General features: G+C 40.4%; 1 protein-coding gene across 7 annotated transcripts in view; it reads left to right on the forward strand.

The window, feature by feature from the left end:
* The window catches only part of Fggy (FGGY carbohydrate kinase domain containing), a 377144-nt gene that overhangs the window by 238283 nt on the left and 126397 nt on the right, over window positions 1–12464 (forward strand). The window lies entirely within an intron of this gene.

Genomic DNA, 12464 nt, shown 5'->3' on the forward strand with positions numbered 1-12464 from the left:
GATCAACTTTCCCTCTGAGGGCTCTTTCTTCTTGAAGTCCCTCTTGCCTCTGTTGCAAACTAGTTTTCTTTTGTTAGAACTCATTTAAATAGGAAAACTATTGCAAGCATTTCTCTTTAACTTCAGGCTTGCTGAATATTCTTGTGGTACTGCTGTTGGGTGTGAAGAAGAGGGAAAGACAGCAGCCCTGTAAGTTATTTCCTTAGCCTTTGTTGAATCAAATAAGGCACATATTCCATTCATGGCTCAGTGGATCTGGGCCGTCTTTTGCCTGATTTGGAATGTGGTATCTGTATGTTTTGATCTTGTCTCCTCTGTTTATCATACTTCTTCCCTTTTTTTCCTCTAACAAAGTGTCTCAGAAAAGTAAAGTGGACTTCCAATAGATTTGGGTCTGCATTCTGATTCTGTACTAGTTCTAAGTGTAGGAAAGAATTCTTTGAACCTTTGTTTTCTTCTGTGTCAAAACTGAATGTGAATCAGCTTTCCTAGGTCTTAGGTAAGAGAATGTATATGAGAGTATATGAGAGTGAATGTATATAAAGAGAATTGAGTGAATTCTCAGACATATGTCTTCCAGAGACTTCATGACACCCACCACACTGACCTGTGAAGGATTCAGAAGTCTTGTCCAGATTTGTGGGAAGGAGGGATGAGTTCAATTCTGTCAACCATGGGCATGCTGGCATATATGCTATTTATTTGCTGTTTTTTCTGACATACTAGGTAGCCACACCATGTTGGCTTTTATTCTCTCTCTTCTCTTCCTCTTTAACCACCAATGTTTTTAATGTTCTCCTTGATCTCCTTTTTAAGCAGAGATATATGGGATAAACTCTTTCCACTGGTAATCTCAGGTGATGTTTGGTAAATGCTTCTCAGATCAGAATACTTTTTCATTCATGTGGAAAAATGACTCATACGTATATAGATAATAGTTGTGTGGTTTTTTTAAAAATTTCTCCTTGCTTACCCATTTCAACCTTTTCTTCTTCTGTTGTGGAGAAAGTTCTGGAGATCAAGATTGTTCAGATCTAGATTTGCGTAGCTATACCCTGACTTCCTGAGCCAAACTTAGGAGGCAGGCATGGGGAAATCCTCCAAATGTCCATGCCTTTTCTTAAAAAGATGCCATGTTGCAAATCAAGGCTCTCTTTGCCTCTCTTTACGCAGCATAATGTTAACAGACTAAAGCTTCCATTGTACGAATTTAATCCTTCATAGATCTTACACATAGAAACTAATCCTTCCAAATGGTTGTATTCCCTTGTTTATTTTTCAAACCAGTGCAACCTTCATTTCCCACTTCAGAATTCTAGTCTACCTACTTTTTTCCCCAATTAAACTCCCTCATGAACTCTAGTCCATAAATAGGAAATACACCTTGGCTGGTGTGGAGTTGATGATATTAACATAGCATACAGCTCCCTGAGTTACTGAATGTACCAGGCACGGTACCAAGGCCTGTAATAGACTGTGCCACATTTTATCTTTGCAGATGGGGAAGAAGCATCCTATTTGTTCCACATTGCAGATATAAAGATCTCAAGGACCAAGGTCGCATACAAGTTAAGACAAAACACTAGCTATTGTGGTCGGATCTCTGAGACAGTATCTGAAGCCAGATATTGTGATTTCAAGGGAAACCAAGGATCTGATCTGGATCAGGACAGGAGGTAAAAATGACCACAGTTTGGCAGTCAAAACTAAGGAGCTGTGTGCCAGAGACACTGTGTAATGGGCACCACAAATGTGTGGTAAGAGAAAAGGCTGTGTCATCCCCATCCATCTACACCTGCTTATCAGCCTCATTTGGGAGGCTGTCTTCTTTTTTTAACTGAACCCCATCGTCTGCAAGAAGGAGTTGTTTTTCCTAATAGCTAGTTTAGACTTAAAAACTGGTTGGGCCATCTTTGAGAACCACTTAGTAATTAGTATTGTGCTTTCCTCCTGGGGGATTTAACAAATAGGGGAAATAGAAGAGTCCAACGTGGCCATTTTACATCAGAGCAACAGAGCTAAGCCTTCAGCCAGTGAGGACTGTGCAAACAGAGCACCTACCTCTTCATTATCTTATTCATTATCTCCCTTTCTTTCCCAGTCTCCCCAGCCTGACCTTCCTTTCTTATAGTATCCACAGAAAACATCAATAGCTGTTTACTCACCACAGATTGTTTAAGTTGTGGGAAAAAAAAGATGCATGGTATGATTTTATGACTTTGAAGTCATGGCTCAGAGCATTCTAAGGTGAGAAGCAGTCTGAGTTCACTAGAACAAGTCAGGCATTTGTATACAGGAGATCAAGTGTGGCTTTTTGTTTGTGGGAAAGAGATCTGGGACCTCAAAGTTGGCTGGCTATTCAGTGTCTCTTGCAAAGCAATTTTGGGTGTGTTAAATATAAGTGAATGAGAAACATATGGATTAAATTTCTATTGTGATCACATATGGGTTTAGGAATGATAAAGAATGAGGAATTCGGGGTTGAAGGAGTCCAAAATACTTTACAAATAACTTAGGATATCACAGACAGCATTTGACTGCCTTCCTCCATCTTAAGCTTGGGGACTGTTCAGTTTGGTGGCAGACCTGCTCAGTGCCCTCCCTGTTTGCTCACACTACTAACCCAAGAGAATATCTGTGGACAAGTTTTTATATGTTCCTCATTTGCTCAGACTGAAATAAGGAGACTGAGTTTCTAGGAAGTAAAAATTCTTTAGCAGAGAATTACATTTCAGAAACTTCCAAATAGAAACAAAAGCTAACACTTAAGTTTTATTAACCAGATGTTAGTGACAGTTTAGGGGACATGTCTCTTTCCCCTACATCCCTTCTAGCTTTGGGGATCTCACTCAGAGCCTAGTTCATGCTAAGCAAAAGCTCTACCACTAAGCTATATACTCAGCCTTTAATCATGTTTTATTTTCTATTACTACTTTTAATTTTAGTAGCATTGTCATGTTAGTGAAATAATAGCGACATCCCAAGTGTGTGTAATGATTTAGTTTGCAAGGCAATATATATATATATATATACACACACATACACACACATACATATGCACATACACTCATACTACATATTGAGTATACATCACATGGTATTTATAGATGAGTACACTTATGCTGTGTCACAACAACCTACTATAAACAATGTAGAGAACTAAGGGAAGATGTTAGCAGGACTACTTCATGCAGCATTAGGGCAGAGATCAGGCTTTAAAGATGGCATCAGAAAGGAAATAATTTTCAGTAAAATCTTAAATATAATATAATAAGTAAAATGAGAAGGAGTGCCTTCCAGTTACAAAGAAGAGAATTTACAAAGACTCAGAGGTAAGAAAGATATTAGCACACTAGGGCAATTTCCACTTGTTAAATCAATCTGGGGCCTATTCCATGATGTGCTTAATAGCACAAAAAAGGGACAGAAGCAGATGACCAGGAAATGGTAACAAATGTGATGAAGCCAGTCAAATAGGGAAAACCAGACCAGAAAGTATCTCAAATGTCATGGAAGCCTCTAAAGGATTTAAGTAATACAAAGACACAATTGGGTTTTCTTTTTAGAAAGACAATTTACTGGAAGCATGAAAGGCATTTAAACAGGGATAGATGGGGTATAGGGTAGATGACAACATTTGAAGCAGGTAAATAAATTGGATCACTGTCAAAATAGTCTAAGCAAGACATGATGGAAGGCGGCTAGACTAATGCAGTGATAAAAGGTAGAAACAGGAGATTTATATTTGAAACATAGTGGATAGCAGAAGGGATAAATGAGCCAGTCAAGAGAACTGGCATCCCCCCCACAAGAGTAGTCTCAGAAGGAAGGATGGAAAGCACACACTGACTGGACATACAGGTCACATAGCTAGTAGGGAATCCAGGATCAAGTTCTACATTTGGGATAAACATTGGGTAACCATCAGCATACAATTGTCAATACACACATGAGAGGGAGAAGTTGACTCCAGGAGACACAGGGAGTAAAATGGACATGGAAGGAAGAATCTACCAAAGAGGAGAGCCAATAGTGAGGAGAGACTGGGCATGAGCCTAGACCTATCAACTCCAGTGATTCCACTATCTTAAAAAGGAATGAACCTAAATCACTTGATATATAACACTTTTTTGAGATTCTCCTATATCCTAAGCTCATTATGTGCATAATAACACTCAAGGCTTAGGCCTCACTATGATGGATGACATGTTCCCATTTATAGGCAAGAAAACTGATTCTCAGGCCCGTGCCAATGGCTCACTCCTGTAATCCTAGCCACTCAGGAGACTGAGATCTGAGGATGGCCAGCCTGGGCAGGAGGGTCCTTAAGACTCTTATCTCCAATAGACCAGAAAACCAGAAGTGGCACTGTGGCTCAAATGGTAGAGCGCTAACCTTGAGCTGAAGAGTGCAAGGACAGCACCCAAGCCCAGAGTTCAAGCCCCATGACCAACAACAAACTAAAAAAAAAAAAACAACAAACTGAGTCTCAGACTCAGTCACATTGCCAGTAAACAATCTGACGAGAATTACCTAGAATTGTCTGATTCTGAAATCTGTGTGCATATTACTCTACAGTGTTCACTGCCTTGAAGAAAGGACATAGTTTTTACTTCATTGGTGCATAGGAGAGACAGACACGTTAATAGCTCATTATAATTCAACCTAAAAAGGGCAGAGCTAGAGGTGAATGCTAAGAGCTCTCATTCATAAACAGATTTCTCTATGCTCTTTTTTTTTGGTACTACGTAATGATCTGGAAGTTGGCAGGAATGTGTATAAATGGTTTTTCTCTAGTAAGATGATAGCATGGTCCATTTGGAAGGAGAAATGAGCCACCATGGAAATACCCAGTCCCACACATGCCTGCGGCTACCCTCGAAAATCCCAACCTGGCTGGGGGCACTCAAAACAAAACCTCCTATTCCCTCCCAGGACTACTGGCGCCTGGAGCCTGCCTCCTGCCCCTGCCAGAGGCTTAGGCCAGGCCAAACTCAGAATGATGGGCTGGAGAAAGCAGAACAGATGGAGCTGGAACAACTCCTTGCTCCCAGCCAGTCATCTGCACCAGAAAGAGGTGTGAGAAGGCATCCAGGCTTTGTCATGCGGGAAACTCAGCTGATGGGAGCGCAGCTGAGATGAGACTGCCAGAGGCATCCATTCCTGCAGCCAGTTTGGGCACTGACAAGAAAGGGAGGAGCACATGGGAAGAGGCTTCTAATCCCAATTTAGTATTTCTGATCTTTCAGCAATGTGTTCTGCTGTAACATGGGCTGATTGTATTTGAGTCTACACACCCTCTGAATCCACAGATACACATGAGTCACTTGACAATTGAGTGGCCTCCAGGCCTCTTTTGAACTCCAACTCCCACTAGATTATAATCTTTGGGAGGATCAGAATGCAGTCAGTACTCTGCTCCACAGCCCAGCCTTCCATATCTTCTTTATGCTTAGAACAGTAGTTTATACTCAAGGAATCTGTGCTATTTATCCAGTTAATAGAACGAGTTCTACATAGTAGCTATTAAATGCGACAGTTGGCAGTTGGAAAGAAAAAAAAAAGGAAAAGATCTCCAGTAACCTTTGTCACAGGTTAGCGGGATGACAAAGCAAGGAGAGACTTGGAAAAGTCCCTAGAGAAAAACCAAGACAATTCTCCAAAGCCCAGGCCAGGTGAGGCCACAGTGCTGTGTGCAGCTATCACATAGGAGAGTTCTGAGGGGCCAGCTGGGGTGAAGTGACTAAGCCTCATAGAACGTAAGAAAACCTCAATAAGAACAAAGAGACATTAGGCATCACTAGTCCAGTTGACCTATTTCTTGGTGGGGAGAATGAGGTCTAATAAGGGAAATCAGTTGAGGGTTTTTAGCGTGGCTCCTGAAATTACTACTCTTCTGTTTATTAGCTATTTGACTCCTACAGCTTAGCTTCCCTCACTTGTGAAGTTAAGTATAATAATAGGATCTCTATCACTAGGTTGTCATGAATATTAAATGTGCATGTAAAGAGCCTAGAAGAGCCTGTGGCAAGCGTAAATACCCAATAATGTTAGAAATTAGCACGTTGTTATTGTGACTATTTATTTTTATTACCACCCACAAATAGAAGGTCATCTCACTGAGGCATTTTCATGAGTATAGCTTTGGAAAAGTTGAGTTTTTTGGTCAGCACTAATATCTGTGAGTGCAAAATTGTACCTATCCTTTAAACCATGGGATGTTTTATCTAAAGTAAAATGCAAAACTTGAAACAGCCCTCGTAAAATCAATTTGTGTGTTCAGTTCCATGATGCTGAGCTCTTTTTCCTGGGTCACCCTCCCTTCTATCTATCCTAATACTTATTCAGAGCCCAGCTCGCCGGTGGCTCATGCCTGTAATCCTAGCTACTCAGGAGGCTGAGATCTGAGGATCACCATTCAAAGCCAGCCTGGGCAGGAAAGTCCGTGAGACTCATCTCCAGTAAACCACTAGAAAACCGGAAGTGGCGCTGTGGCTCAAGTGGTAGAGCATTTGCCTTGAGCTGAAGAGCTGAGGGTCAGTGCCCAGGCCCAGAGTTCAAGCCCTGTGACTGACAAAAAAAAAAAAAAAAAAAGCCCAGCTTCAGTGCTGCTACCTCTGAGACTGTGAAGTGCCTTTCCTCTTCCAGGCAGTTTAGCTAGCTACTAGCTAACTACTCCTCATACCAATTGTCCTCCTACTGCACTGTAGCTCTTGGTGTATTTTCTTTTCTTTTCTTCTTCAGGCTCTGTTTACTTTGTCAAATTAGAGATTCTCTGAGTTTTGAAGCCATGTGGACACATTATTATTTTTACAGCCTTATTGTGAATCTCATTCCTGTACAACCAAATGTTTTCTTTTGTTGGAATTTTCATTATTCTATTTTTAACACACATGATTAAAGCATATGTCAAATGTCTAAATATAATTTTAAACAACAATACTGAACCGAATTACCATGTATCTACCTCCCAGCTTATGGAAGAGAATATTGTTAGTATATTTAAAGTAATAAATCTTTCCTTCCTCTTTCTTTCTCTTCTTTTCTTTCTTCCTTAATTTCTTTCTTTCTTTCTTGTCTTCCTTCCTTCTTTCCTTTTTCCTTCCTTCCTTCCTACCTTTCTACTTTCCTTTTGCTTTAAAAAAAATTGGTGCTGGTACTAGAGCTTGAACTCAGGGCCTCTCTCTGACTCAGCTCCTTTACTTTTTACTGCCATTTGGAGAGAAGAATCTCTCAGATTTGTTTGCTTAAGCTGGCTTTGAATTGTGATGCTCCCATCATAGCCTCTTAATTAGCTAAGCTTATAGGTCTGTTAGAGTCTCTGGTGCCTGCCATAAGATATAAAAATTTTAAATATTACATAAATATTAACTGATCTCTTACCAAAATATTAACTGTAATGTAAATATTAACTGATCTCTTACCTAAACCTGCATGGTGTTTAGCCCATTGGGATCATCTTAATTCTGATTCATTTTGGTGTGAACTTGTCTCATAATAAGCAGTCTGTCCAAATTTTACCATCTCTTTTCTTTTCACTAAGAATGTTGACTTAAGTAAGACCAAGGACAAACTAGAGTCCTCCTTGTGGTGTGATGCTACTTACTTTTGGTAGTGGTTGCTCAACCAGTCTCCTGGTTGTTTATCATATAGGCCGCAGTCCAAGGAGAGTTCATGTTTATTTGGTATTTAACTTGGAATAAAATGTGTGTATGTGACAGCCTGTTCAACCTTCATAAGAGTCTTCCAACACGTATATCGGTTTTAGAAGTGAGGAAAGGGAGGCTTAGAAAAGTTACATTGCAAAAGATGACATGTCTATCATGTGGCAGAGTGAGGAATAGAATCACAAAAGGTCTTTTACCTTACCCAGGCTTTCTTCAATCTGTTCATTAGTATAGCAAGGAAAACTTATCAAAGCCCTTTGGAAATAAAGATTGCCTAACATAACCAGAGACCTTTGTTCAATTCAAATAAATCTGTTGGCTCCAGTGGCCCTTGCTTTCTACCCTTCAGACACAGATGAATGATTCAAAGAAGTACTGGTTACCTAGTAACAAGAGAACAATTTGGCAGAGGCTGTATGGAACACATAGACCATGTTATGTGACTGGTTATGTTTGGGTAACATTGGATACATCTTTGCCTCAGTTTATGAACTTGAATAACAGAGATAATGACAGCATCTTCCCTCAGGGCTGTGTTTATTAAGTGATTTCATACCAGTACAGTGCTAAGAGTGAGGCCTGTACTAAGCCTTCAGTCAAGCTTTGTCGTTGCTTCTGCCAGGAGCACCATTAGTACTGGCAAGGCAGCATCCTGTATGGACACCTGTCATCAGTATGGTGCAGTGTGCTTTCTTGTTTTGAGTCACAGAGCGACCTCCAGGCCAAGATAGCCATCAGCCTGGAAGGATTGTTCACAAAAATATTTTCAAATATTTAGGTTTACTGCAGAGGATTACAGAACACATAAATACACAAATGTGCATTCTCCTTCTCTCTCAAAACAAATTGTTTCTGGTTTTCCCAAAAGCTCTGGGCTTAGGAGGCAGTGGGAGTACTCTTTGTATCCTTCTTTACTGGAAGTATCTGATGAGAAGCATGTGCCTTGCCAGATGAATGAACACAAACAAGGGTCCGTTCACCACTGTCTCCCTGGGCAGAGTTCAGCAAAGTGCCCATGGACATTTGTGAGCTGTAGACAACAATTCTCTAGTAAAATCCTGCTGCAGTAACATTCTTAATTGTAGCACTGGAGATGGGAGCAGCGGTTGATGTGTTTCCTTCCTAAGCAATACATGAGGGAGCAAAAGTATATCTGGGGGTTTGTGTACTTGGTTCAAATCTTACTTTGGCCATTTAATATCTGTGTGATTACAAACGACTTATTTATTCTTTTATTGTCTTTGTGAATATGGTGTGTGTGTGTGTGTGTGTGTGTGTGTGTGTGTGTGTGTGTGTGTGTGTGTGTGTGTGTGTGTGTGTGTGTGTGTGTGTGTGCGCACGCGCGCGCTAGTATTGGGTCTTGAACTCGGAGCTTGGGTGCTGCTATTTAGCTTTTTCACTCAAGGCTGGAGCTAGAGCTCCACTTCCAGCTTTTTGGTAGTTAATTGGAGATAAAAGACTCACTGCCAAGGCTGATTGTGAACCTTGATTCATAGATCACAGCTTCTTGAATAACTAAGAGTACAGATGTGAGCTACCAGCCCTTATGTACTCTTTATTGAAGCTGTCAAGTGGGGCTGAGAATTCTGGGAGGGAGAGTAATACAGGACACATAAGAATGAGTTGGCTTTGGTGAGTGTCCATCAACCTTTCCCATCTCTGGTTCCCAAGTAGTTATAAGTAGAATCTGTCTTCTTCACCCCAAAGAAGCTCTTGACTCCAGTTTATGGTTGGCATGTAGTGAAATTTTCCCAGGCCAAAACCAGGGTGATGCAAATGATTACCAGTTAGAGTGTGTTCCTTGTGTCTGGAGCATTCTCCCTGCCTCTCACACATACACTCACTGGCCCAGTGGAGTATATTTTGCATCTTGATTCTTACCTCCCTTCCCCAGCAAAGCTTTCTCTGATCCCTAGATCGATCATATATGTCCTCCCTCCTATGTTCTCAGAATACCTTTGCCTTTCTTTCTTTCATTTATCAGTTATCACTGAGGATTTGATTAATACTTGTCTAGGGGTAGCTAATTGTTTGGGTGCACCTAAGGGCTTTTTAAGGACATGAAACTTTCAGTGCTAAATCTAGTAAAGTTCTGGCCAAACCTGACTGACTAGCTGCTCTGGTCTTCCCCCAGGGCATGCTCCATGAGGGCAAAGATGGTGCTCTTCTGATACCATTGATCTCAGTGCCTGGCACACATCCAGATCATGGTGGCAACTAACGAGACATCTGTTGAACTAATAGAGGAAAGAATGAATATGTCAATATAAGTTGAACTATCTCTTTTTTGGCAGAAGTTTGTCTTTTTCTCCCAGAGATTATCTTTCCAAGTTTATGAGTTAAATACCTCCCTTTTAATAACTTGCCCTTATTTGACAAAATTTAAAGTTAGCAATGTTACATAGTTTCCTTGCATTCTCTCATTCCCTTCCCATTTGAGGTTGGAAATCCTACTGATTTGAAAAATCACTGGTTTAGCAAAAAAGAAACCAGAATAGTTGGCATCAAGATAATGAAAGGACTATTTCTGTGCTAAAATGCTAGACCATAAAACTCATGAGATAGAAATTATGAATATTCAGTTCACTTTGCTATCTCAAGAGCTCATCATACTCCAAAGTATATATAGTCAAAGCTGAATAGATATTTAGAATAAATAAATGAACAGATTTTCTGTCCAGCCTTAAAACCTTGTGGGGTCTTTTTTTTTTTTGCCTTATAGATGAGTGAATACTGGGACATTTATTACCAGCCTTGGCCCCTCTACCTAATTTGCCTTACGATGAAAAGGCCATCATAGTTTGCTATGAATAACATGACAGTGTCTTGAGTTCCAGGAGAACCTCTCTCCAAAGGGCACTGTTCCTGAATCCCTGTTCCATTTCATCTAGCCAACTCCTTCTAGTCTTTTAAAGCCAAGCCTGTGTCCCTCCTCCAAGAAGCCACTCTATACCATTTGTTCAGAGCAAACTGAAAGAAAGTTTATTGTCATGTAAAAACACAGGTTGAGATCAGCGAGATTTCAAACCACATAGCAAAACAAACAAACAAACAAAAACAACTGTACTTTAGCATGTAGGGTTCAGTTTATAAAGCAGAAAGCAAAGTCAATACACAATATAAGAATTGAACTCAGTAACTTGAGTGTAGGGAAAGAATGGGGAGCTCTGATGAAGAGGTAATATTGACTGAGATGCATTGTGCTCATAACCTAACTTCTGGAACTGAAATCCCTTTGCACAAATACTTGATGATAAAATATATATATATATATATATATATTTTGGGGGGGGTCTGGTCGTGGGGCCTGAACTCTGGGCCTGGGTGCTGACCCTCAGCTCTTCAGCTCAAGGCTAGCACTCTACCACTTGAGCCACAGTGCCACGTCCGGCTTTTTTTCTTTTTGCTTATGTGGTGCTAAGGAATTGAACCCAGGGCCTCATGTATGCAAGGCAAGCGCTCTACCACTGAGCCACCTTCCCAGCCCTAAAAAATATTTTTTAAGAGCAAAAGGAGGAAGTATTTTGACCTTTTTCTTGGTAGGCTGTTATATATTGAATTTATTTGGAAAAGTAGATCTGTTTAAACTGGTTGCCTCTAGCTGAGTAGTTTAATTTCATTGAATTATGCTAATAAAGATGCAAAGCAGCTGGACACTGGTCTATCATCCTTGCTACATAGTAGTCTGGGATCTTAGGATCTTGGTTTGAAGCCAGCCTAGGCAGACAAATCTGAGAGGTTCTTATCTCTAGTTTACTAGCAAAAAGCTTTAAGTGGAGAAGTGGAGGTGTGGCACAAGTGATAGAGTGCAGCCTTGAGCAAAAAAAAAAAACTGAGAACACAAGGCTTACATTATAATTTCATTAAATTATGCTTGCAAGCCACATAATAATGGCTCACAAACTATAATCCTGACTACCTAGGATGCTGAGATGTAGAGGATGGCAGTTTGAAAACATCCTGGACAGAAAAGTCCACTAGACTCCACCTCCACCAGCAAAAAGTAGGCAACAAAAGCATGACTTAAATGATAGAGCACCAGCCTAGCACCAGCCTAGCACCAACCTAGCCCTGATTTCAAGTCCTAGTATATGCAAAAGGTTCATATTTATAAGATATAGTGCTTACATTTTGTGCTTTGTTTAGAAGTAACATCTAAGGAAGATCAGGATTTTGGTTTTGGCTGCTTGGTGTGCATAGTTGGCCATATTTATTTATCTAAATAGTGGCTTCTATTTTTACTATTCTCTGGCACACATGTTACCCTCTTGGTTCTTCTTCTAATTGCTTTTGTCATTACCACCCACTTTATGATTTATTTTTTAATATTCACATATAAATATATATTGTTTATATATATATGGGGGAAAGCTAATATTTCAGTTAATTGGTGAAAGAACTCTGATTTTTTCTGTTTCCCCGCAGCAGGGGGCATACTATTAAGTGGCTAATAGATGTGAAAGGAAATCATTGTGTCAGTTATTTATTCTCACAAGGTAACAAGCCTTAAACCTTAGTAACGTGTTGTGGTGTTTTTTTCTCAAAGCCTACTGGTTGGCTGGATAAATCTGATGGACTGGGGACAGTCAGCTGCTGGTGTCACATAGGCTGTCTTACATATAGGACATCCCTTGAGATGACTGGGCAGACTGGGCTCTGTTGTACATGTCTTTCCATCTGAGACACGTAGCTCAAGAGAAGGAATACAGGTATTTGGCCTTCGGAAGTCTAGGCCATGACTGTGTCACCTCTGCTTCCTTCTCTTGACAAAGCCAGTCTCAGGGCAGACCCAGATTC

The sequence above is a fragment of the Dipodomys merriami genome, unplaced genomic scaffold, assembly GCF_024711535.1.
Source record: "Dipodomys merriami isolate MVZ:Mamm:240054 unplaced genomic scaffold, mDipMer1.0.p SCAF_34, whole genome shotgun sequence".
NCBI classification, from domain to species: domain Eukaryota; kingdom Metazoa; phylum Chordata; class Mammalia; order Rodentia; family Heteromyidae; genus Dipodomys; species Dipodomys merriami.